Source organism: Coloeus monedula (assembly GCF_965178545.1).
Source record: "Coloeus monedula genome assembly, chromosome: 12".
Classification (NCBI taxonomy): domain Eukaryota; kingdom Metazoa; phylum Chordata; class Aves; order Passeriformes; family Corvidae; genus Coloeus; species Coloeus monedula.
Window position 1 is genome coordinate 11,520,157 of NC_138792.1, and position 26,629 is coordinate 11,546,785.

Sequence of the window (26,629 nt, forward strand, 5' to 3'; positions counted from 1 at the left end):
GAAGGATTGTTTCAACTACTATTCATCCCTGACTTCTGCTGACTATTGCAGTTCTCCCCCAAAATCTTGTAAGATCTCATCAGGTCATAGCTCACACAGCCAGGTGATCGTACAAGTCTCTGAACATTATTCTGAGCAACCAAAACTGCAGCAAAACTGCCAAAATACATACTCCGTCACAAAGCTTGAAAGCAGGATCTTTAATGATTCAGAAACTGGAAATGAAGAGAGCGCCAAATATTATTTCCAGTGTACCCACTTGTTTAAGACATGTCATAGTTTAGCTGACTTAGGAGTGCTGGATTTGTGGTGGCTGCACTATTCTAAGCTCTTAAAACTGGAGGAACTACTGAGGATCTTACTTCTTCTCGAAATTGCTGCTTAAAAGCCTCTGGGGGGGAATGGAGGTTAGTGCGCATACTGATTTTGCTTACAACTTTGACACCCTCTTTAGGGCTAACCTCAGCAAAATTGCACGTCAAGGAGTCACACAGCCCATCCTGCTGTTTCACTGCCATTTTTTAATCTGCTGTTCCACTCATTTTTCTTTCTGCTGAACATGCATTTCCTAGAATTAACTGATATTTTCCCATAAAAGAGGCTGCCATCATTCATAGGAGTCTGTTAAATATTATTGGTACAATTTGCAGCAAATCATGTTATAGTACCTTGTGGTCAAATGTGTCCTTTCTTTTCTCCCAGTTAATACTTCATGAGACCATTTTTGTATACCACTAGGTTAAGTGGGAAGGGTACTTGCCAGCACACAGAGGGTTAATGCTGCTGTATTTGGCTGGTTCTTTGCCAGTCTTTGCTCTTTTGAGTGCCAAGATTTTTTTTGTGATTTTTTTTTTCTTTTTTAAAAATGTCTAACTTAGTAGAGTTGAGCTGTAGCCCTTGCCATGCAATATGGAGGCATTTGTCTCTCCCTGAATCCTGGTGTCTGGCAAGCTGACCTTTTTTCCCAGTTCTGTCACTCACTTGCTGCACATGGCTGCAGCCAGGTAACAGAGATCTAAGGCCCTTCCTCGGGATGTCAGGATAAATTTTATCCCATTGTTCAGGAAGCTATTTGTATATTCCTAAGCACTGGTAATGACAGGAGAGGGAAGTTTTGGAGAAGATGAATTCTCTGATCCCGTTGTCTCTCCAAGAGTGTCAGGATTTCTGAGCTCTCCTGAATTTACCCTGTTTTTTTGTATGATTTTATTATCTCAGTAGAAGGAAGTGAAAGGACAAGTAAAAGAAAACAGGAGAGATAGGCTGTGTGGTTTGCTTAACATTAGAGAAATGATCTAAGAGCTTCTCTATAAATTTAAACTATAGACCCATAGTGTAACTTCGCAGAAACGTGCTAGAAGCAGGGAGTGTTTATGAATGGTGCTTGCTTGATTTTCTTGCTTTTTCAATCCATATGTTATATTTGAGTCTGCCTTCAAATGATTTAACATGTCATAGGGAACTTGTGGATTTATTTAACTGACTCTCTAAATCTGAATTTAAAAAGCAGAGATGTCAACAAAGTGTTGTAGAGAATGAGCATAAAAAGCCTCCTGTCCATTAGCAGACTAAACTTGACTGGAAAGGCCATTTCAGAATTCCCTTGTGTACAACAGTATTGAAAGTTTTTCCAAAACCTTTGTTCTTCATTTGTAGATAGATTCAGGAAGACCGTATCTACAGATGTATAAAGCTTTAATTTTGAAAAGATTTTTGTACTTTGAAAGAGACATAGCATTCAGCACATCAAAGTAAATTTCAAAACCACAATGCAATTGTTTGCGTGCTCTTAAGGCTTCAAGAGCAGTACAATGAACAGAAGAACATGAGAATGTTTATACACCTGTTGTTAACTATCAGAATGTACTTCTCTGAGCATTTTTTTATTGCTTATTTTCTTTTTTGAATCTATCATCTGTACATTATCACTATGTTGCTACTGAAGACTATGTGCTGACTGAGGAGCGAATATGAGTTGAACTCCGAAAGCTGTGGGTTCTGCAATAATTAAAAGTGATATCTTATTGTATAAGAAAATACATTAAAGTGTTAAGGTTCTTACAAATAAATCAGCTTAAAGCAAGAAATCTGAGCCAAAGAAAGACTATCATTTATCTCAGTTCTTGTCTTGGTTGATTTGTCAGGCTTCTAGGCTATGCAAAAGTTTTTATATTATCTTTTTAATTCATATCAATGTAAAATCATGTTAAGTAGAGGAAAGAGGAAAGAAACGAGCAAACCAACCGTTATTATTGTGATGAGTCTGAAGAAACTATTGATGCCTTAAGTATATCAATATCACCGCAGTTTATGTGGATTGGATAGAGGAAATAAAGGAATACAAGCAATTTACTCGCTCTGATTCTGATGATCACATTTCTTCTGCTCTTCTGGTCCTCAGACTATGGCCATTGCATCTCCTCTTCATTCTGCAGTTATAAGACAGTTAAAAATAGTCATAGGGTGTGACTTAGATTTTATTCATCACTAACCTACATTACTCAGCATCAGCACAATCACATGTCCTTATTCCTCCAAAAGAAAAATATTTCAGATTTTGAACAGGTTTTCATTTTGGTCGAATGCGTGTTACATTTGTATGGTGTATGGCACTCTTTAGAGATAACGTATTTGCTGGTTTCGTAACTGATTCTGATAAAAATAAAAGCTTAATCATATAATCACTTATACCATTTTAACTGGTGACCACTAGTAATTCTGTAACAGTCAGTGGCATTTCCTGTAGATGGTTTTGACTAACATCCCATTGTATTTAGCAACTACATGGTGAGAAAACTTTGCACAAGCTAAGAAAAATATCTGGAAGTCTTCTTATTGTTTAGCATTTGTAAGTGGTTGCATTTGCCTTTATGAAAAATTAAATCTCATCTGTAGTGAGAAAATATTATAGTATCAGTTTTGTGTAATCAGGAAAGCAGTGCAAATCCATCTTGTTAACTTAGCCCACCATCTTCAGTGGCTTTTAAATCCTATCTAGTCTTATGTGCATTAAATATAATCAGTCCTCAATTGAAGGAGGGCTTGCTTAGTATTCCCATGACCAAAGGGAGCTCTCAGAGTGCAGAACAAGCAGAGTTAATCTTTAGGCTTCACAGTAGCTTATCTGCAGGCAATATATGGAGTCCCTTGAGGACTCAATTAGTACCATGCCAGGCAGTATCAGTTATATTGGCCCCTGTGTTATATCAAAAGCAACGGTTTCATGAGAGAAGCTAAGTTTGTGTTCTTGGGTAGGTGTTGATAAAATCTGTAGAAGGAGTAGGTGACTTTTCAGCTCCATGGTGCTTGGTGACAACTGCTCCACTTTCTGTTTGGACCTGCAGTGTTGGCTGGCATTTTACTGTATGAATACCTGGGTGGAAGGGTCCGCTTAATAGCAAGGGCGATTTAACATGTGATGCCAATACCAGTGGATCTCAAGTATGTTCTATTTAAAGGTAAGCTATAGGGGCTGGAGTGGTGAGGCTGAGAGTGGCATTTATCCTAGGAGAGCTGTAGGTATCCCCTAAACTCCATGGTAAAGCAGAAAGATACTAAAACAATGGACTTAAGTTTGACATGGCTCTTAACTGCAGCTTTTTTGCATACCACTGATCCTGGGATGATAGACCCATCAGTTCAGTGAATAGCTTGAAGTGTGTGCCAGGCTCTGTGGTTGGGAAGGACCAAGCAGAGTCTCAGTTTAGACATGTGATTATGTGACTTAGTGACACAGAACTGTGGTTTATTCAACAGTTTTAGGTAAAATTCTTCTGCAATTAGCTTATTTCCTGCCTCTGGATATGTATTAGATATTTTCCCTTCCCATTACTGTGGAAACAGTGCCAGCATATTTAAGAGACAATTGAGATCACACTGGGATATTTAAAGAGTGCCAGAACTTGTTTGAGTAATGCGTTAGGCTGCTGTGTAAGGACTCTGATGTGCTATGTGCTTGCTCTGGTGAAATGGCTCAGTATGAGGTATTTTTTATTATGTGATGATTTTAAAACTCTTGACATGCAGGGTCAAGTCATGTTGTGCGGTCACTGATTTCTAATTTAACTCGGAATTTTGATGCCAGTGTTCCTGTAAGAGTTCCCATGGCTGAAGGCTGGCTAGTAAAGTTATCTTGGATATTTATAGGGTGCCTATTCTTGTAAGGTCTTTCTGGCTGTCCTTATTGAGCAAGGAAGCATGGGGAAAGACTCTAAAATACAGTTTCAGTCACCAGGAACTTTTGAGTTCAGTTGCAGTTTATGGATTCTGGAACAGTCACCAAATTACTCGTCTTCAGTTCTCCCCACTGTATCTCCAATATGGAATAGTATATTCTGTACAGAGGGGCACAGGTCTGATATCTCAGAAATATCAAGTGGTAGGAATAAATTTATTATTACTCAGTATTTTCACTTGTTTTGCTGATTGGGGAATGAACCAGGTACTGTATTCATGCCTTTATACAGAGGAAAGGTAACAGAGAAAACGCTATGTTACCACGGCACACTCATTTGAGTTAAATGTCAAGAGTATGCAGTTCTGACTTTTATTTTTCTGTTTATTTCCCCTTGGGGCAATAAAGCCTGCAGACAGGACATTCTGGGACTTCCCTGCCCTCCTCTGAAGGTTAATGGTCACCTTATCTTTAGCCTTCTGTTTGCAGGCACTGGAGTCAGACAGCTTTTTCCCCAGAGCTGTGCTTCCGTGATTTTCCGTATTATTGCTTCAGTCGACAGTCACTGAGATGGTTTCAGAGATGACCTTCGGTTTTGTAGTTTTATTTCACTTGCAGCTGGAATTCAGGATGTTGATGGTTTTAGGAATATTATTCCAGATGTGTGAGTCCCTAGTTCTCCTCTTGCTTATACCTGTACAAACAAATAGAAGTAATTCTGTTGAAGAGGTGGGCCTACATTAGTGCTAAACTAATATACATGGGAAGTCATTAAACTTGATTGCTGTTCACAGCACAGGCATTGGTGGCAATGTCGGTCTGATCTGTCTCCAAGGGAGCTTGGCAAGAGTGTTTGAAGGGCCTTAACTGGATCTATCCCTAGAGGGGAAGTCAGGAAGAATGGGGCGTAGAAAACTCAATTCATTATTCACATCATCTCAGGATATTTGTTTAGACTCAGTAACTGTTACCTCTGATGTTTGACATTTAGACTAGGCACTGGTCCATGTGCCTGTAGCTACATACTGTGTTCTCACATTTCTTTCCAGATGGTCTTGTGTATTGGTGCCTGCCTGGACACTGAGAAGGAAAAGTTGTGTTGTTGGAACTTAATATTCTTTAACATGGTATTTTCTTAAGTCAGAATGTGCAGAAATAGAGCTCCTTTGTTCAACTTCTGCACTAACCCCACCAGGACAAAAAAAACACAGTTTCCCAGTATATAAAATATTGACCATGCTAGTATTTTCACAGGAAATACCAGCTCTTCTACTGTGTCAAAAATAATCTGGTTTTCATTCAGATGCTTTAAAATCTTAGATTTTAGATTTATGGCCCTGGATGAAAAAAGCAGACATGTAAGAGGCAGCACATCCTGGTCTGTGTATACAGGGACGCTGTTGCTTATCTAAAAATAAATACATCTTTATATGCAAACAAATCCATGTAGATTGTAAAATGTCAAACAAGAAATTCTATCTCTGGATCTGTATTATTTGTTTGACAATTGATATTTTCTGTCACTGAAGTCTGAGGTTACATCGGTGATCCTGTTGCAAATCTAGGGGAAATTACCTTCTGAATGACACATGGCCTGATGTTCATCTCCAGTTAATCCAGGAAGAGTTCATATTTGGCTGTGGGGACACAAAGGATAGATTTAGAGTGCCAGTATTTTTCTGGCCATATTTTAGAATTCAGTAATGCACTGGATACCCCATACCAAAGTTTATCTTCAGTCCTTCCTCAGAGGTGAAGACAGTGTGTTTTGTGATAAACTGCAAGAAACAATGAAGACTCAGAATTACCAAAGAATCAAAGAGATTGTATGTATTGCTGCTGTCTTTGAAATATTATCATTATTGAAGGAGATTGCAGGAAGTCCCTCTAACAGGGAATGACAGCAACAAAAATCCCCCAAATCCCACACATTGTACTCAAAGTGTGAATACACACATAATTAGAGCAGCATAGAGTAATTAGACTCCAGAGTAAGTATCATGGCAAATTCTTCTGGCATGAAGAATTTATTCATGCATATATAAATAAATGGATGAATAAAAAGCTGTAATAATGCATAGTTGGATGCCTCCAACTATACTCTCTACTTTCAGTTTCAGAGATAGGCTTTGACCCTCATTTTCCTCCTAATATTAATCACAGATGGATGTATAAACTCTGCAAGGCAGAAATCCTCTTATGTCCACTTCTTTGTTGTCTGCAGACTACCGTGTTTGTTTCTAACCCTGTTTAAAGCTCTGATAGCGCAGCTTTTAACAGTGATGCATGTTTAGTTGTTTCTTTAGAACGGAAGGGTTTTCACAGTAAATTTCTAAGCCTGGCCAACTTGCCAGCCTGGGAATTTCACTAGTAAGAAAGCTGAATTCCTTTCTTCTTCAGCAAAGTGTTTCTTGAGAGTCACATTTATGTTGGCACACAGTTGCAAAGTGTTGCTAGGGGTACAAATGCAACATGCTTGTAAGGAATACAGAATCTTCATGACATAAAATCCAAGTGCTCAAGGATCAGCATATGATGGCTCACCCTGTCAGAATGTGAGATTTACCTTGCTAAGAGGAAGTCAGTTCAGAGACATCAAAATATACAGGAAATCTGAAATGCTACGGTCTATCAGTTTGGTGTAGGTTTTTTACTCCTACCTCTAAATTTGTTTAGTGAAAAGCTCAAATGAAACTTCTGTCCCTTTCTGAAAATAAATTTCAAAAAATGTAAACCAAACACCCCTGTTTAAATGCAGTTTGTGAAACGTGTGATTTCCTAACTGTGTGACATCTGGTCCCTTCCTGCTGCTGTGCACTGTGTGCCCTGATGCCCTACAAGCCAGCTTTGGATGAGCATTTTGTGAAATGTGAAGTGTTTGCAGTCAGGGATCCGGGGAGGCAAGGATGTGGTTAGCCCTTAGAGATCCAGTTGCAAGAGGCTGCATGAAACACAGTAGCCCTGTTGGACATGAAACATATTCAGAATTGCTGGTTGTGTGGGTAACTCCTAACACCTCTGCTCTCAGGCTGCTGGCATGTACCCATGGTATTAGTAGTATATGTGTATTTGTAATATGTGTCTATTTGAGTTTCCTCCATTGGATTAGGAGTTGCTGTTGGTTACTTAAGTTCATGAGGCCTTTTTCGCAATGACACAAGTGACAGTGCATGTGAAAAAAATAGCTTGATGATTTTAGGACCTGTATTTTGGTGCAAAGATTTCCCAATGGTTGGGTGGCTGGACCTTGCGCAGACTTGCCTCCCTCGTTCCCTTTGGAGAGATTAAGAAACGTGTTGGGAAATCTGCCAGGTGCTGGGAGCTCTGCTGCTGGTACCACTGTGGGAGGGCAGGTTGCCCCTGGGACTGCTTGTTCTCCCTGCAGGGGAAGCAGATTTGGATTGCAGTGATTTGAATGTGCAGTGATTTGAATGTGCAGTGATTTGCAGGGGGCTGGTGCAATGTTGGGCTGTTGAGGGAAAGCCATGACAGTGAGTTTGAAGAAAGGCCTGATTTTCCAATGAATGTAGGTCCAGACTGGGCTATTTCACTCAAGCCAAGCCACAAACTTTAGAGGAAACCCAGATCTGACCGAAATTTCAGGTGTTTAAACTTGCTGTCATCCCTATCTTTGAGAAACCATCTTTACTTTGCCAAAGTCTGTGGTTACTTGCTGTTCGTTTACCTCCCAGCTGAAAACAGCTTCAGTTAATTAACTGGAAGTAGAGCAGTCCATTCACTTTAGCGCTTGACAAGTGAGGAGCAAATGTCAGCGCAGCGATGTCTGCCGGTCAGAGCAGGGTACGGCACATACCTGCTTGCTTGCACTGATTTGCCTGGGGACACAGAGCTGTGATGTTTATCAACATCTAAGATTTCAGAGCTGTACTGAAAACTCTCAGCGTGTAGCCATTTGAAGCTGTGCTAGTGATAAAGAGGCTGAGCAGTGAATAATAAATCTAGCATGAAGTGCCTTGGAGAGTGATATGAAGATAGAGAATCAAAAAGTATTAAATCCTGAGGTGGGATAATTATTTTTAATGACTGTTTACTAGTCTGTGCTTGGAAAGTAAGGGGTTTTGAGATGGTGCAATGTGTGTTGCTAAACTGCCAGTTGCTGTGAAAAGGACTATGTTTGACCTAAATGGAAGCTGACAGATGAAGTCTTGCATGTTCAGGTAAGTAACTTGAAGACAAAAATGCATGAAAGAAGAAAACAATATTAAAATAAAGCATGTTTTGAAGGCAAGCTATCTGAGGAGGTTTGGAGACAGGAAATATGCTTTATGTTAGCAAAAACCCTGATTTTTTGAAGCTTCCGGGCTGTGTTCTATACCAGTTAAAGTGATGAAATTCTTCCAAAGCCATCAGGATTACACCTTTCCACTAGCTTTAGGGACTGTGCCTTCCCATTGGAAGGCCATTCAGTCTTTCTTGATTTTAAATATAAATATGAATTTCTCATGAGGTTTCCTTCATTTCTTACTGTAGTATAGTAGTATAAATGTTTCTGTTGGCAGCATTTTTCTGAACTAAATGCCAGGCAGATTTCAGATGCAGTCCTACATACAAGGTTTTGTGCATTAAGCCAGGCAGAAGGCTTCTCCAGTAATCTCCAGGAATTCCTTTCTGGTGGTTGTTGCCCAATAACTGAAGCCTTGATTTTGCTTTTTTTTTTTTTTCCTGTGGGCTTTCTCTGATGGAAGGAGATTAATGCTCTCTAGTGATCCTTTTTCTGCCAGGATTAGGAGTTCAGTGTGAAGTCATCATGACAAGTGCAGTAATTCACAACAACAGTGAAACTTGTTTGGGTAAAACTTCAACTAGTGCTACTGTATTTTTGCTGCTTTGTCTTTTCCCAAGAGACAGAGAGTGTATTGTATCTGCTTGAGATCATCTTTGATCTGCAAATGCAAATGCACTCTGTGGATGGCATTGAAGTTGGCTGCTTGTAGAGGCTTTTGCTTTCCATCTAAGTGGGAAACTAGACTAGAGTATGATTTGTTTCCTGTTTGTGATGGCCGTTACACTTGTTGTCATCTATTATTTGTGTGACAGCTTTCCTTTGTTAGGGGCCTTTACAGAAAATTGAGAAATGGGAGTTGTCCATTCACAGATGTCAAACTTCTGCACTGTTAGAAAACTGCTGTAGGTGAGCCACTTATGGGACTCCTCACCAGAGGTCCATTTCTGAAACTACATGTCTGTCTTAGGAGAAGGGTATTTTAAAAAAGTATTTTTCCAAGTATTTGTGAAGAACTTCTACTCTGTAGATCTGTATTGCTACTAAATGTCTTTAAGAAACTCATATAAAAATACTTGGTAATACTCCCTCCTACTGGCTTGCCAGACCCGAGTATTTAAACACTACGTAATAGCTGAGAAATACAAATAAATGTGTTTTTCTTCTGATCTTCTAGGAATGACTGTAAATCTTTGCTTTGCTCTTATGAGAGTTATGAACCTCTTACTTTTAAATATCTGTGCAGTTTTTAATCAGGAGCTGATATTCTTAGCAAGCCATGCAACTCCAGGAGCAGACTCACACTGTGGCACTGGCTGCTGCTGCTCCCTCCTTGTGTGCAGGCAGCACGAGCAATGTCTTGCCTCCTCTCTGCTTTTACCTCAACAGAGGCCATTGATAGCCATGATGCAAATTCATTTCCATTTGAATTTAATGCGGTGTAATGTCAGAAATGTGTACAGCTATGTTGTCCCCAGAACCTGAGTCACCCCTATGAATGAGGCTCCTTAAGGTTTATGTTCCCCAGCATTTACCTGTTCCACACCCAGTGAGTGCCTCCTTAGTTGTGATAATGAGTAACAATTGATAGTATATTGTCAGAGGCCGTCACCAGGCAGTAATTTTGTCATATGGGTGTGCTGGTTAATTTAAACTCTAGAGCTTTTTGCCTGACCTTTCAATATTGCAGGGATGCAGTTGTTTGGGGTTTTTTTCCTGTTAATGTGCAGAATAGCTTGTTAGAATAGATTGGGATTTACAGTGAATTGGGATAATGCCTGTTTTGAAAGGTCCTGTGCACCCCTTATGTGCTGGAGAAAAACTCTATTTAAAAACTCTACAGTTTTTAGTCGTTATTTCAAAGATGTTGTGAATATTTTCTGTACCTTTCCTCTGTCTAAAAAATAACACTAACAGTCTCCTCAGGGCTTCTTCACATCCTAATTACAACCAAGCCTCTGATTAGTCCCACAGGGAGACAGAATCAAATGCCATACGATATTTTACACTTAGGATGCTGTGCGTAACAAGAGCTGGAAGGAGACAGGAAAAGGGGGAGTTAACAGTTCATAACCATTTATGGAGCAGGCACAGCCCTCCTTGGACCCAGTTCAGCAGAGTCTGAGTGCCTCAGCTCAGGAGCTTTATCTGGCCAGTAATTGCCGCAGCACGCTGGTGCTCTCATGCACGCATGTGGGCAAGGGGGCAGCGCGATACACGGTGGCAGAAGCCCTGTGCTGGCATCCACACCCAGGGGTGAATTAAATGCACACACGCCTCCCGGGAAGCACCATGGCTGGGTTCTACGGGTGCCTGAAAAGTAAAAAGTAAGTGCCGTGCTGAGCCCTCCCCTCCACCTTTCCAAAGTGAGCTGAGTCTAGTGGGTACTTTGAAATTCTCTTTTTGTTGTATTGCAGCTGCAGCATTGAACAAAGTGGTTATGCTTTGGGACTGAAGTACCAGCCTGAGCACAAAAGTGTAAAAAATCAGTCCTGGCTAAAATATTTGTTTGGTGAAAATTGGTCGTGGTTTTTTTCTTTCAGAGGTATAAACATGAAATATTGAAAAAGGAATTAAGAACCTTTTCCTGTTTAATTACAGCAAGAGGGAAAATGCCCTCTTCCCTAGTGATTAGCTATATCATTTATATATTAACACATAAAAAGGAGAAATAAAGAAATTCACATTGGCTTTTAAAAAATGTTCAGCTAGAAGTCTGGCAGTAAATGCTCTTTAAGAACTTGATGAGCTCAGTTTTTCTGTAAGCAATCTGAGGCTTGCTTCTGTAATTGCTCCCTGTTGAGAGATTTGGTTGTATTTAAAAGAATTATTTCTTTATCGCTTCACTGACATGTTCTGTTGGAGTAGACTATGAAGGGAAAAGAGAATGAGAGAATGCATGTTAGTGTTTGTACTTTAAACCACCATGAAGATGCATTCTGTTTTTCCTTTGACATTCTCCCTGCTAAGGAATGGAACAAAATTTCTTGCTGCCACACCTGAGGAGAGGTTTGATCGTGTTTTGCACCAGCAGACTGCAGAGGGCTCTATTCTTGCACTCGGTGAGGGATTACAGACAGGGAACATGCACAGTGGAAGGCAAGTGAAGTTGTGTCTTGAGGGTTAAGATGGGAATGCTGATAGTTAAATGTGTGAGTAAGTCCTGGATGGCAGAGGGTGGAATATAGTTCAAAAGTGGAGGTGCAGAGTGACTATTTTTCCCCTCTCCTAGAGGTTGTATCCCTCACACCTAGAATTTGTCTCACATTACTCTGGTGGAAATGTGCATTTTCAAAGGCACACAACTCCTACTGGATTTCAGTTAGCATTTCCATCCCATATTGACCTTTTTCCTCCTTTGAAATTTGTAACAGGGAATTAATATTTGGCATAGAAGTTTGCTTTAGATAAAGGGAGAGTATGCCATCAGAACTTGCAAAAGGGCTATGAGTGAGTCCTGATGAAGGTAGGTGGATTGGCACTTGAATTGACAAAAAGAAGTCATTTTACATTATTTGATTTTTTCCCCCAAATCCTTCGGCATGTAATGCACTTAAATTTGAAATTCAGAGACAGACTATAAAGGCTGAACAGATGAAGCTTTTTTACATGAGACATACCATCTCTTCTTTCCTGGTCAATCTCCATCTGACTTGTGAGGAACAGGGTTTTTTTTCTTCAACAGATTCTTCTTTCTTGATATTCTTCAGTTAGGTCTCTACACTTGATATATACACGGGTTATACCTCTCAGCCTGTAATTTCAGCCCTGTGATGTGTTCCCAGGTGAATTAGTGCAACTACTAATCCTTTGCAGTCTTCACAAATTTTATATGCTGCTTTGGCTGTGGTTACTGGCAGTTAAAATGAGTTCAAGACACCAGTTGCAGTAATAGTGATGTTTTTAGTCCAAGATGAATTTTCAATGAAATTTGTTTGGTGTTTAACATTAAGTATTTGTCCTTCTGGACAAATTTGTCATTGGAACAACTTCCCCAAATTCTCATGTGGTCATTTGACCTGTAGGAGTTAATTTGCTTTCTGAATGAAAGCTCTTTTGGAATGAAATTACTTTAATGCTTTAAGCAATTGGCTTAGATACCAGTAGGAATTTGGCCAAAGTGACTTAGAGCTCACTGCCTGCCATGAAACCTGCCATGGACACTGGGAAAGGGTTCCTTCCAGGGTTTTGAGCTGCTAAGTCCAGCTAAAGCACCTGGAGTGTTTTAAAAGCTGCTTTAGGTAGTGCTCTCCTGTGCTACTTTCCCATTTACTCCACTCCCCCACATTTTACAAGAAGAAACAAAGGTTCTGCCTTGGTATGCTGTAATAATGTGTGGCTGAATCTGATCTTTGTACACATACTCTTGTCCCTGCACTTTGTTAATGTCCTCTTATGAAATTAAAAAAAAAGAACTCGGAGCCTAATCCAGGTAATTCTTCATCACAGTCCCAATCTTGTCGGCTATTTCACTGCAATAAAACTTCTAGATTGCTTTCATATTTCTCTTTAACCAGCATATGCAACCTGAATAATCTTGAATTGTTCTGCTAGGTTTATAGCTCATCATCCTTGTTGCAGAGTTCTGTTTTTGTCTTCTTCCAAGTATGGTGCCAGAAAAAAAATACTATACCTGGACAGATAGGATAAAATTTCCTAAAGCCTGTAGAGGAATCTTTTCATATGCTCCTCAGTTTTTTTGACTAGCCAAGTATGTTGTTATAAGCTGAAAATGTGGTTGCTTGAATAGTAAGGTTCACTGATGGTCTTCGCAAACTGCCAATTTCCAAAGACAAATACAGTGTGTTAGAAGCTGTATAAAATATTTGGCTGAAGGCTTTGTGTGCCAGCTCAGACTGGTTTCTATAGCAGACTATAAGACAATGTATTTAACTGTATTTAATGTGGTCACACAGGATTTCATGGTGCCTTTCACAAACAATCCCAGAATTATGGACCTTTCAGCTTGAATTGTCTTCTGCTTTGCCAAGCTTTGCACTTCCAGTGGGGTATTGTGTTCTTTTCCTATATTCCATAATTGTCAAGAAATGCTGATGTGCACTTTCATCCTGCAAAGAAGTTCAGGATTTGGGTAAAGCAAGTTGATCAAGGAATACATCAGTAGAATTTTCTATATATTTCTAGATTGTTTGAGATGAAGGCAATTGCCAATGTAAAATGATGTTATGGCCCTGAAATTGAGTAAAATATGTTTTCTGGGTTAGGTGCTGTTGCTGTATTTTGTGTTGTTGCCTATTCAGATAAGTGTCAGGAAGAGATTGTGGTGATTGCTGGGCTTATTCCAAAGCTGGTACAGTGCTGTCCACGTGATGGATAAGCTGTCTGTTCTGCCCCTTGCACCTTCACCTCAGCCTTCTTGTTGGAGAGGCTCATAGAGGACAGTGGAAATCCCAAAAATCCCTTTGTGCTTGGGGCTAGCCATACTTTTTACAGCTTTTACATGTCTGTGTGGTCCTTCGAGCCTTTGGCTCCCCATCCACAGCAAGCAGCTGCTGTTTTAGCTTGGACGGTGACAAGTGGATTGGAAGTGGTTTAAAGCTCCACCAGCTGCTACTGAAGTAGCAACTTGACATGTGGGGGACAGGGCAGTTTGAGCCTGTTGGCTCTTCTCTGTCAGCAACTCATTCAATTCCTGTGGCCTCTCTCCATTTCTGGAGGCATGTAATTGCCACAGGGGCTGAGGAGCTGTGTTGCTGACTGACTGCAGTCAAAGAGCATGCTTTGCTCTTTGGCATGGTTTTAGACATGAAGCATCTCTCCAAGACTCCAGGGCTGTTTAAAGTGAGACACTGAGTTCCCCGGCCATCCCTGCCTGTGGCATCCCCCAGCGTCATCTCAGCTCAGCCATGGTCCATGGGATCAGTGCTGCTGGCAGCTGTCAGAAGGCTGTGCAGCTTTGGAATCAGTGCAGGCTTTCTGGGAGCTGTGGCAGAGCCACTGGTCCTGTGGTGATCTGGGGATCTGTCTGTGTGGCTGATGCATTCAGGAGAGGTGAAATGCTACCCATAAACACTAAAAATATGTCTGCTTACATGTCTTTTTATTGTACATCACTTTAGCATATTATCTCCCAACAAGAGCAAGAATCATTCATTAACAGCTTTTCAGTGTTGGGGTTTTTTTGAAATGAAAATATCTGAGTATGATAGGTAGTTTCTGTCGAGCAAAGTTCACTTGTGCAGAGATAATCCTTGGATCCACACAGGGGTGACAACATTGAGTTTCAAGAAACAGCTTTTATGGAAAGTGGAGAGGTCCCCCCCCCCCTAGGGCCAAGTCAGAGAGTGTGAGCTGATGTGAAAAGACTCCTCAGGTGTTGTGAGTCTCTTGGAGGAATCTTTCAGTACACAACCTCTGAGCATGTTCCTGTATTGGGCAATTATACAGTGTTTGGACATTTGTGAGCATTTTGTCTTCAGCCCACAGGAGTCATTCAGTGCTCTGTCTGGTATTAAATGTATGGAGGTTTAAATCCTGTTTTCTTATTCAAGAATAGCAGAGAGGGTGAACAGAAGCAGTCAGGAGGCGTCAGAGCCATGACACTGCAGGCAATTGGGCACAGTTAGTACAATGGTGCTATATTATTAACAAAAAAAATCAACTATTTCTCTTTGTGTTTCATTCTTTTTGACTCATCTTTGTGCAAGAAGTTCAGTTCTGGCTTAATACACAGTGAGTCACTCCCATCTCCTCATTCTGTTCATGCTTGTCTCTGGATGGTGTTTGTTTTAGCAGGCACAGTGGTACAGTGTGTTTGCTGGCTGTAGGCAGAGGAATTCCAAGCAGGCCTGTTTATTTGGTTTCAGTAGAACAGCCCTTTTGCTATCACCAAGGTTCTGAGTATTTGACAGATATGCTGTCAAATTGACCTCTAATGCTGCTTGTCCTACATCACTTGCAGTAGAGCAGAAGCTGGGGTTGGGACAATCTGCTGAATGTAATTCTCACTCTTCTGCATCATTTGACCATCAGGTTTTTTGTCTACATTATTTTTCCAGACTGAGCCATGGAAACATCTTGTCATAATTTTTCCATGTGTTCTCTTCTAAGACAGAAACTTCTGCTGCTCCAAGTATCTAGCTTTGTACCCCTAGAGCCAACTGGAGAGTTTAATTTGTCATTTCATCCTTGTGCAGAGGTCTACAAAGTTTGAGGCTTTCACATCTGCTGTGATGTGAACGCCTAGAATTGGATGTAGAAGCTGAAATCTGATGATAGATAGGACAAAAATGCAGTGGGTTCAAGTTGTACTTCCGGTAGATAACCTACCTGAGCTGGTGTAGGGCAGCTAGAGCTGCTTACCAGCCAGATTTGAGAAAATCTGAGATAAGTCTGTCCATGGAGAAACAGGAAAAAAACCTGAGGTAATTGCAAGGTTGATTCTCTTCCACCCCTCAGATTTCTCCTGCTGTAAGAAAACAAGTTGAGCACAAGGTGTTCTACACTAATGTGCTTCAAGCTTACAGCTCTGCATTATATCTGTTACAGTCTCAAGGTTGGTAAAACTATTATGGATTAAGTAGTTTTAAATAATATTTTGAAAACAGAAAAGACTATCTGCAAATTCTCTTATTTTATTTTGTTTATCTTGCTGTTATTTTATTCATAATTATTTGTTTCAATATAGCAGGTGGCCTCCCACTCCATTGTGGGAGTCACTGTATAAAAAAAGAAAAAAAAAAACCCAGCCAGTTGATATCCTGATTTTTCTTGCAGATGCTGAGCTGTCACTGTTCATCACTGTGCTAATAGTCAGGGTTGTGCCAGCAGCCCAAGGTTTGCAACACAATGTATGTGAAAAGGGCGTGACCTGGGCCACACACATCATGATTCACTTTAACTGTATTGTTATACTTGTGTGTACTGCTGCATTCGGGTAAGTGTACAGGTGCTAAGACATTCTGTGGTCTGTTCTATCCCATCTCCATGCTGTAGCATGTAGGTATCTTTGTGACTGCTGTGCTTTAACCCCAGCAATTAAACCCTACAACAGCCACTCACTCACTCTCCCCTGGTGGGATTGGAGAGAGAATCTGAGAGTAAAAGTGAGAAAACTTGTCAGTTGAGATCAAGACAATTTAATAGGTAAAGAAAAGGTCATGCAAAGCAAAACAAGGAATTGATTCCTCACTTCTCAAGGGCAGGCAGGTGTTTCGCATCCCCAGAACAGCAGGGCTCCATCACATCATGGTGACAGGAAGACAAACACCATCCCTCCAAATGTCCCTTCTTCCTCCTTCTCCTCCAGATTTATACGCTGAGCATGAGGCCATATGGTCTGGGATATTCATTGGGTCAGTTGGGATCAGCTGTCCTGGCTGTGTCCCCTCCCAGCTCCTTGTGCACCCCCAGCCTCCTCACAGCTGGGGTGGGTGAGGAACAGCAAAGGCTCTGGGTAAGACCTGTTTAGTGATAAAGGAAGCATCTCTGAGTTATCAGCACTGTTTCCAGCACAAATCCAAACCACAGCTCTATACCAGCTGCTATGATGAAAATTAACTCTACTTCAGCCCAGACCAGGGTGCTCTTAAAGGGAATTGTAGCACTCGGTCAGAGCAGGGAAACTTGGCTGTGCAGAAAAAGCTGCCTTATCTTGTTTTCTAACCATCCATCCAGAGTGAAGGTGGCATTCCAGCTTCAAAATTTTGTGGTGGTTGTTCCTTTTGGCCTCTCAGATTCAAGGATCTGGTGTTAATTAGTGAACTAAATGTTTGACTTACATTCATGATAAATTCATTTATCTTTATTCATTCTCGGAAATACGTAAGTGTGCTCTTCTGCTGGGGCTTCCAGGTATCACCCATCTAACAACACAGTTCTGATCCACACAGTACTTGTGATGCAAATGAGATGTATTTTAGTGCTCTAGCTCAGAATTAGGATGGAGACATTGTGGTAACCATCAAGCTATCTATGTACATGGGAAAATACAGACCTGACAGAGGTGCAGAGGAATTGTTTGCTGGTTCACTCTAGCAAACTATTTTCCATCATTTCAGTTTAGTGAAAATAATGTTTCAAAAGCTTAAATTAAAAAAATGCAAACTGTCTTATTGCTTCCTTTCTTGCAGCCTTGGCCTGTGAAAACCTTACAGAGAATGTCTGTCCCCATCTGATTCCCTCCCCCATGTGCCTGCTTGTCTTTACCCCATCTTGCAGTCCTTGTTTTCTTTGGTGTCACACTCCTGTTTTTTTCTGCTGTCATGTACTGTCTCTGCTCCCTGATGCTACTGTACCACTGCCTTAAAACACAGTTGAATTCAGCTTGATACTCCATTGGTGCGAAACAGCATTAGTTCAGATAATCTTATTTTAGATTATCCTGTTTTAGAGAGGTATTTGTGTCTGGAATCCTGGGAAGTAGGATCCCTTTTTAATAGTTGCTCATACTAGAGCAAAAGGTCAGTAGTTGCCCTTGGGACAGAAATGGCTCAGGAACTGCTCTGAGCGCATGGATGATCTCCCTTGTCTCCAGCAGTTCTGCATGTGCTTCAAGACCAGTTGTACTTCAGGAGCTGCCTAACTCGAGGCTCTGGAGAGAGCAGCTGGGACACCAGAGCAGGGACAGCAGGAGGTTTTCTTTAGAACAGAAGAAGGGAGGGAGACCATCAAACTTCTCACACAGCTGCAGAAGAGTTCCTCTGCAAGCATGGAGGCTGCCTCTGGCCTTCCTTGATCAGAAGTCAAAATGGGCTCTGAATTGCAGAAATGCCCCCAGGCAGTGGGAGCTCAGGGTTAGCCAGCCAGACACAGTGTGTTTCAACATAGGAATGAGCTGGCCTTGTTTTTATTTGTTGTGTGTACAGGCAGTAGATACTGACACAAATAGGTTTTGGGACTTCACATGAAGAGGGATTTCCCGAGCTTCCTGCCAAAGGCAGCTTCTGAGACCACAAAGCCTGTGTTTTATTTGCTCCTTTATAGCCAAAAGATGGCTGACTGGTTTTCTGATGTTTTGATCTTCAGAGTGAAAATTTGTAACATAGTTCATCCCAGAATTTTCTGTTTGCCTCCCCTTTTTTTTCAGTGCACTTCGAATTCTTGGCCATTAAATGTCTTTATTATCTCTTGTCCTGAGAAGTTCATCTATTTGAAGATTTTTTTTCCCCATCTTTAAGCTACTCTTTAACCAAAAATTGAGGGATAAGTGACTGTTTTGGAAAAACCTTTAGAAAGACAAAGCTTTAGACATAGCCTAAAGTTCCATGTTTCAGTTCTGGTGTTCAGTTCTCTATTGTTGCAGCCTCATTTCTCCTGCAATAGTCAGACAGCTTAATTCGGTAAAAATGCCTCCAGACTCTTTTCTTTCAGGCCCAGGATGTAAAGATTCTTCCCATTTTCTGAGAATAGCATCTTGGAAATCACTGTGACTCAAATACAGGGGCATGGCAGATATGCAGATTACTCTTGTGAAATTTTATGCAGTTTTTTGTTATTTACTTTCTGTGTGGTTGTAGCACCTGTGTCAGTCCATACGGTTCCAGCATGCTGGTCTCCTGTAGCAGAGGTGATACTTAACTCTTCCATAGGGCTCATTAAGCTTTCCAGGAGTTCAGTGTGACCATTGTGATTCCACACAAAAGGTGAAGAAACTCATGGCTGAGTGATAAATAACTTGGCTCTTGTTAGACATACAGTAATTTGCCCTGCAATTCAATGATAGAGCCAGGAAAACCAGTGAATCTACCCAAGTCCCAGCCCAATAGTCTCCGTCTGCTGGAATACGTTTAAAGGACAAGCTCTGTTTCACAGGTTTTTCTGTCTAAACTACTATTTGTCACCTTCAGAGTCTGCAGATATTGGCAATTTCCTTGAAGTTTTCTCAGGCCCACAGTCTTTCAAGCCCCTGTAGAGCATGTTGAAGCCAGCTGATGGCAAACCTCTTTCCTTTGCCACCTTTTGGTGATCCCTACAAAGCAGCCCATAGACTCTCAGGGCTCTGCACACTACAGGTCAGATCCCAGTCATCTAACTTTATGCTTGAAGGCTCCAGGTGAGACAAAATTAATTAGGAATTTGGAGAGGGGGTAAGAAGCACATACACAAGATAGAAAACATTGGCTAAATATGCCCACCACCAGATGTGGGATGGAAGATTACACTTGTTGAATTGCCACTTGGAGAGGCAGAGACAGTAAGCTTGACTTTTATTCCCATACTTGACTCTCTGACATCTTGACTCTGCTGGCATGAGGCATGTTTGCTGTTCAGTGATAGTGGCTTGACATTTCCTGTTGCTTTGCCTTGAAACCATTTCCAAAGACAGTAATGCACACTGGGAGTAGTTCCCTAACTGGCAGAGGCAGCCTTTGGTTACATCCCTGTTGATTTTTAAATGCATGTTCCCCCTCCTCCGCAACTATTTCAAAAACTTTATTTCAAGTGGATCTGAGAGTGTCTCCTGCTGCAGGCAACTGGTTCCTTTAGTGTGGTTGCTGGAAGACTTTGCTACTTCTTTTTCTTTTTAGGAAGAGTGGGAGAAGATCCTCATTCCAGCTGTTTTCTGAAATTTTGAAAAAGTGAAGAAAAAGAATTACTACATGGGAAAAGCTTTCTCCTATGCTAATGCCAAATGGTGGAATTTAACTGGGTCATTTAATGTCCATTGCTTTAAAATGGAGACAGTCTTGGGCCAAAATCTTGCTGTGGCTTAGATCATGACTATGTTAGAGCCAGTCTTGATTAAGGCAAAGTTCTGTCACATTTCTCGATTAATACTGACCTGAAAATGCACTGCAAAATCTCTGTGATAAATTATTATTAGGGATGGGCTATCAAGAACCATTTTCCTTGGCTTTTGGCAAACAGGTAGATATTTGCTCTATTGTCTGAGCTGATAGAAACTTGCAGCAGAACTCTTGCACAGACAGCAGCTACCCAAGGTCATGCTAATAAGCACAGCAGAGTAATTAGGTGCATGAGGACGGCTTGAAGTGGCACCATACCAAGTTAATCTGTCTGGTGTGGGTGCCAACTGTTGCAAAGCTCTGGTAGCTGATAACTTCAGTTTGGCCTCCTGAGCTGAGTACAAACCCACAGCTGCCCTGCTGCTGGTACCTGCCTCAGGTTTAAGGTAACAGGTTTATATGCTACAGTCCAGTCCCCACATGCAGAGACACAGTTCTGTAGTGCTAAATCAACAAATGGCAGGAGTGCAGGGAGGGAGGGGGGGAGTCTGTGGAGATGGGGCAGCAGTGCAGGGGACAGAGGCATTGACTCTCTCAGTTCCTGGGCTGGTAACAGGGTGCTTATGAATTTTTCCCATTTACCCTTCCCCCTTCTTATCCTCTTGGCTTCTCACACAATTACAGACTGAGTCTGTGTGACTGTATGAAAGGCATTTCCTCCTCTTACTTTTTTTTTTTAAAGTTGGCTTCAGCCCACCAGCTGCTTTCCATTAGTTTTACACACACACTCACTAGGAGGGCAGGACATAATGCTTCAGGCACTGTTGAACAACAGAAATCCTTCAGAATTGCTGTCAGGCAGAGGCTTCTCAAAGTAGATTGTAGCTAGCAAGAGTTCAGCACATTGGGACCTGTCTTCTGGTGAGTCTTCACGGAGGAGCCAAGGTGTGTCCACAGAGGGGGGTCAGGGGTGTTGTCTGAATGCAAAGTGTGAGAGATGTGAATAGATCTCTCCATGTGAATGGTTGTTTGCTCTGGATATCTTGTTAAGGTTAGAAGCTGAATGTTGTCTGTTGCTATGGGGAATTATGACCGCCTGCTTAATTGGGGGAGAATATTTATTGATATTAAGTGTTATTTAGATGCTTATCCGGATGTCCTGGTGGGTACTACTGCTGTATATATTATTTGTGATCCTTGGAGAAGGACCTTAAACTTTGTTGAACTATCTCTCCTTCAGTGAAAATTACAAGATCAATATTCATTAACTTTATAAACTCTTCCCCTCACCATCACCAGTGGAGAAAGTAGCAAGAATCCTGGTGTAAACTGCTGTTTGTGCTATTCTTTTATAACTGCATAAAACAGTCATGGGAGGGACCACATGGGAGGGACCCCATGGGAGATACCAGCTAGGGGCTGGCAAAAAACCCTGGGAGTTTCATCCTAGAAACACTACGCTGTAGAAGAGCACAATGGGATCAGCTCTACAAGGTCAGATCCTGGTTCCCGCTGTCATTTTGCATTGTACCCTGTTTCAACAAAGCTTTTTGTGGAATCCCACACTGTTCAGCATATTCTGTGACCATGGCCCTTGAAGTGCAGGTCACTCATCTCATGGAGAGCAAAGGGAGCTTTGGTTGCTGAGTTTCTAATATACTCAAGGGATGTGAAAATTGAATAGAGGTCTTGCTGGCTTTGCTATTGCTGTATGATTGACTCTGAAATCCTGTTCCATGGAGTTGTGGAAGGTAAACTTCACTTAGCTGTCATTGGATTAATGAGTTCATTGATAGCTTGTTGGATTCCCAAAGAGGAAAGCCATCACCCATGTTTTGTCAGAACGAAGTCGTCTAATGTGCTTTAATAAGAGAGAAGAAAATTTAACCTCTCAGTCACCTTTTGCTGCCGAATGTAATCTGAATATTAAACCATCCTGCATTCCGTGTTATTTTGAACCTTGGTTTTCAGGAGAAATAGAGGGGCGTTCTCTGAGGTCCTGCAATAGCTTGAAGTGTGTTCTGTGAGAGGCTGGCTTCAGGGTGGTGACCTAGAGGACCAGATGAGGTCCACAGGATCCATTTTCCTGTGCTGATGCATCTTGCTGTGAAAAGTGTGTGTCCTGAAATCTGGAGCATAAGCTTGATTTCAAATAATTTTTGTAGCATGGAGGAAATTGGTCTTTAAAATCTCCAGGCAAAAATTTCACCTCTTTCTCTTGGCTGCTTGCCATTGTCTGTCTTCTATAGGCTATGAAGATGCTAACTGAATGCAGTGCCTCACATTCTTGAGGCTTTATTTCCTCAAGCATTTATTTGATAAGAAAGAGGCTGTTCAGGGTTCAGCATCTCCTTTGATCTCTGTCATAAGGCCTTCTGGAATGCTTGTACAGAACCATGAGTCTGAAGCTGAAGAAACACTAAAGGGGGGGTAGGACCTTGCTTGCTGCACAGTTTTCCAAGTCTTCTGCTCCACTGGAGAGACAGCAAGGAGGCCGTGTCCCTTTTCTGAGGCTGAGCAGAAATGGTTTGTCTTGGACCTTTGTTAAATGCAGGAAACTTGAGTCCTGTACAATGTTAACTTCCCAGGAGTCCTTAAATGCACAAACCAAGCAGTGAAAGGGAATTGCATTTTATTCATTTAGCATTCTCCCACCCCTCTACCCCCCATGTACATATTAAGTCGTGTTCATCTGGGCAAAGCGAATGGTCAGAACACCATCCTGGAACTTTATTTCTTTTGGAAACACAACATTTCTTGGAACACAAGCCCTATGAGGAACAATTGAGGAAACTAGGGTTGTTTAGCCTGGAGAAAAGGACACTCAGAGGTAACCTTATCGCTCTCTACAACTTCCCAAAAGGAGGTTGTAGACAGGAGGGGGTTGGTCTCTTCCACCAGGCAGCAACTGACAGAACAAGAGGACACTGTCTCAAGTTGTGTCAAGGAAGGTATAGATTGGATATTAGAAAAAAGTTTTTCACGGAAAGAAGAATAAAGTACTGGAATGGTCTGCCCAGGGAGGTGGTAGAGTCACCACCTCTGGATGTGTTTAAAAAAAGACTGGACATGGCACTTTGTGCCATAGTCTAGTTGAGGTGTTAGGGCATACGTTGGACTCGATGATCTTGGAGGTCTCTTCCAACCTTGTTATTCTGTGATTCTGTGTGTGATTTGCCCTATCACTGCCCTCCCATACAGCACTCCAAATATTTGTCCAGTTGCCTCAGTTTGTAAAGGGGAGACAAGGACATTTCTCCTGTTCCTGCAGATTTCTTTTTACTTTTCAGACTCATTAGTTCCTGTAATGAGTCGAAGAGCTCCAAGTGAATGCAACCCTGTAAGGTTATCAATGGAAATTTTGTATGGGAAAACGGAGAGCCTAGATCTGAAACATAAAACCAAGTGAGGGTAGCGGTGACCGCTAACTAAGTTCCATTGTCTGTTTTGAAGGTAAAGCAAACCCTGCAACTTTGTAGGAGTTTTATTGCTTTGAAGTACACCCTAGCAATGCAAATAGGGTCTAATAATGTCATTTTTATTTTTGTGATTGCATCTGCATAGGCAGTCACTCTTTGCAAGTAATTAATTAATTCATAGTTGTGGTAATCCAGCCCATCACCCTGTGCAGGGAGAGGCAAACACTGTGCTTTTGGTAAACTTTCATTCTTTGCCACGGCCCTACATAGGAATTGGTGCAGTGGACTTACTGGCCATGGCTGAGTCTGGCTTTTGAGGGGTCTGGCAGAAATTCAACATCTTTTTCTCCCTGTACCTCTGCAGCAGGAGGTCTGTGCATGTGCAGGGATTGCAAATACTGTTTGAGAGAGGATTAAGAGCATACTAGAAAGCTGTAGACTGGGGAAATGTGCCCACTGTTACACTTCTAGTGAGATGCAAACAGTAGCTGTGACTTGGCAGCTGCCCTGTCTTGGCTGGCCATGTCTGTTCCTGCTCCCACACTGAGAAGTCTTCCTGCATCCTTCTGCGAGCATCTTCTCCCAGGTGTCCTGTAGCATCTCAAGAGTATCAGAAATACTGCTCTAAAAGGCCATTTATTTAACCTGATATTTTTATCACTGAAAATCAATACACAGACAGTATTTGTTTAAAACTTTGTGTCTAATGGTGTAATGCTCTGGGAGAACTCACAGAGTGTTAGTGCAGCTGATTGAACTGGATGTTCATGGTATTGATACATCCTGACACTGTGGCTGTCTGCTGTTATTAAGGCCTGGAAGTGGTGAAGGTCTGGAGGTTCGATTGGTCAATGCCTGTGCACTCACATGCATTTGTATTGATGAGGTTTTGTCCTCTTTTTCTCCATTACACTGTCCCCCAGGCTAGAGTATGTTGCTCAGAACATTTGCTAACTGTTCTCTGTAAAGTACAACTCACTGCCACCAGAATTTGAAGTCTAAATGCCATCTAATTGCTAACTCTCCTCCAGGTATGTCATCAGGTTTTTAATGATGGAACCTCCACTTTGCTGGTGGAATATATACATTGTATATTATATGGGTTTTTTTCCCTGTAATTCAACTTGCTAACTCAAAGCTTGAGAAAATCTGTGATGTTCAGTTCACTGGAAAAAGATGATACTGTGTTGAGGTATACAAAGGCTCCAAACCATTAGGTCCTAAGTGGGGCACCCTTGTAATTGACACTTGAGCTCCAAGTGCCCCAGAGAACTCGGCTATAAAATTGAGTTAGTGCTGGAGCTGATTTGACTGTGAAGACACTGCCTCAGAGCTGAACTGCTTTGCAGTTGTAGTTCTACTTGTAAAAAAGATATACCAATTGGAAATATATGCTTGCAGTTATAATAAACACTGCAGTCAAAATATCTTCAAAGGCTGGGAGGATTCAGAGTGAGCAGCTGAGATGATTGAGGGATTAAAATAAACGTTGAACTGGTGCAAACAAAGCTGGATCTGAGAGCATTAATTTTCTCTTGCTTTGGTTTAATTGAAGGTGGGTAAAGGAGAAGTTAGAGGTCTAAATGAGCCAAGTGCCAGGTCCACTCACATTCTGTGAAAATAAACTCAAGTCTGGAGACTTGTCAGTTTGTCCTTGTAAATTTGTTGAATGCCTTCTCAATATTTTATTTCAAATGCATTTTGAAATTAGATTTTTCCCTCAAAAATCTAATGCAGTATGCGTGGTGCATAAAGTTGAGAGGAAAAATTGGAACCAAATTTCTTTTTAATATAAAGAAATAATCTATAAGAAAGTCTACTGACAACTACTTTAAAGAAAGTACGCAGAAAATGTGAACTTTTTCATAGATAATTGATGAGACATGGGGAAAAATGGATAGAAGTTGAATGGTTATATCATCCAGAAGGAAACTTAGAAATCTTATTTTTTTATTGCTTGTCAATATTCTCTGACAATTGTCTAAAGAACAAGTTCGTGTATCTCAGTTAGGAAAGGTGTTAGCAGTCCTGGTTGTTGCAATGACCTTTTAATTGATTTTTAACAACTTGAAGTGAGATTATTTGGAACTACATTGTGTTAATGCTCTCCTGTGCCTAGTGCTCCCAGGGGATCTGTTTGTTTGCACTTTGCTTCTCTTTTATACCTCCCCCATTCCTCCCCACAGTTCAGCAGCTTGGCAGTTTACATGTCTATGTGGCAAGTGCAGGGAATGCTTACTCCATGGCCTCTTTTTTCACAGGAGCCCTGCCTGTTTTACCTCCATGAGCTGCTCCTTTCTTTTTTCTGACAGACACCTCTGCCTCTGAGTTTGTGCACCTTATCCTTAAGGCTATCTGAGGATGTGGGCACATAGAAAGGTCCCAGTGGTTTTGGGCATGACAGATTTTAGAGTATGTAGGTGATACAGAAGAAATGGAAGAGTTTAGTGATTGGCCAAGTTAATATAGAATCACATTCTTGTTTGCTGTTGAGATACTTGACTTGGTTGTATTGTTACACCACTTAGAGGTGGAAAATTGTTAGATGTGATCTATGCAGAAAAGGAAGCAGGATTTGGTTGTAAAGATTTCTTACTCTGAGTCCTGACAGTGTATGGGAACCGATAATTATATAAAAGTATCACTGAAGTATCTTCCATAATGAAGGATAGTATTTATGAGCTGCCCTGCTAAGCTGTCGCGTTTCCATTGTTGCTTGACATTTGTACTGTAACTCTTGTGGTCTGCTGCTTCATTCCTTTGTCTGTGACAGACACCCATTTAGGAATCTTGGAAAATACAAAGTGGAGCCAGTTAACATTGAATGATCTTAAAACTAGGCTGAACTTTTGTTTTCAGCGGGGAGGAAGATGATGCCATCAGCTAATTTGGTTGATCAATAGCCCTGCTGGCGATAAGGTTTCAGAGCTTGTGGTTAAAAGCTGATTGCACTGGATCTAAAATAAATTTGATCTATTGGTTTCCACAAATGTAGCATAGCCCAGAATGATGTTTCAGTGCTGATGCTTAACTGGTTTTAATAATGCTGACAGACTAGACTGGTGCCTGCTGTGAGGACACTGTGTAATGCATGAACCCTGGCCAGCTGAGCACTTACTTATATTTTTTACAGTAGCATGGAGCT

At 41.3% G+C, this 26,629-nt stretch overlaps 1 protein-coding gene across 1 annotated transcript in view; it reads left to right on the forward strand.

The window, feature by feature from the left end:
• KIAA1210 overlaps positions 1 to 26,629 on the forward strand; it is a gene marked incomplete at both ends in the record, with an annotated part of 60,171 nt that overhangs the window by 9,188 nt on the left and 24,354 nt on the right. The window lies entirely within an intron of this gene.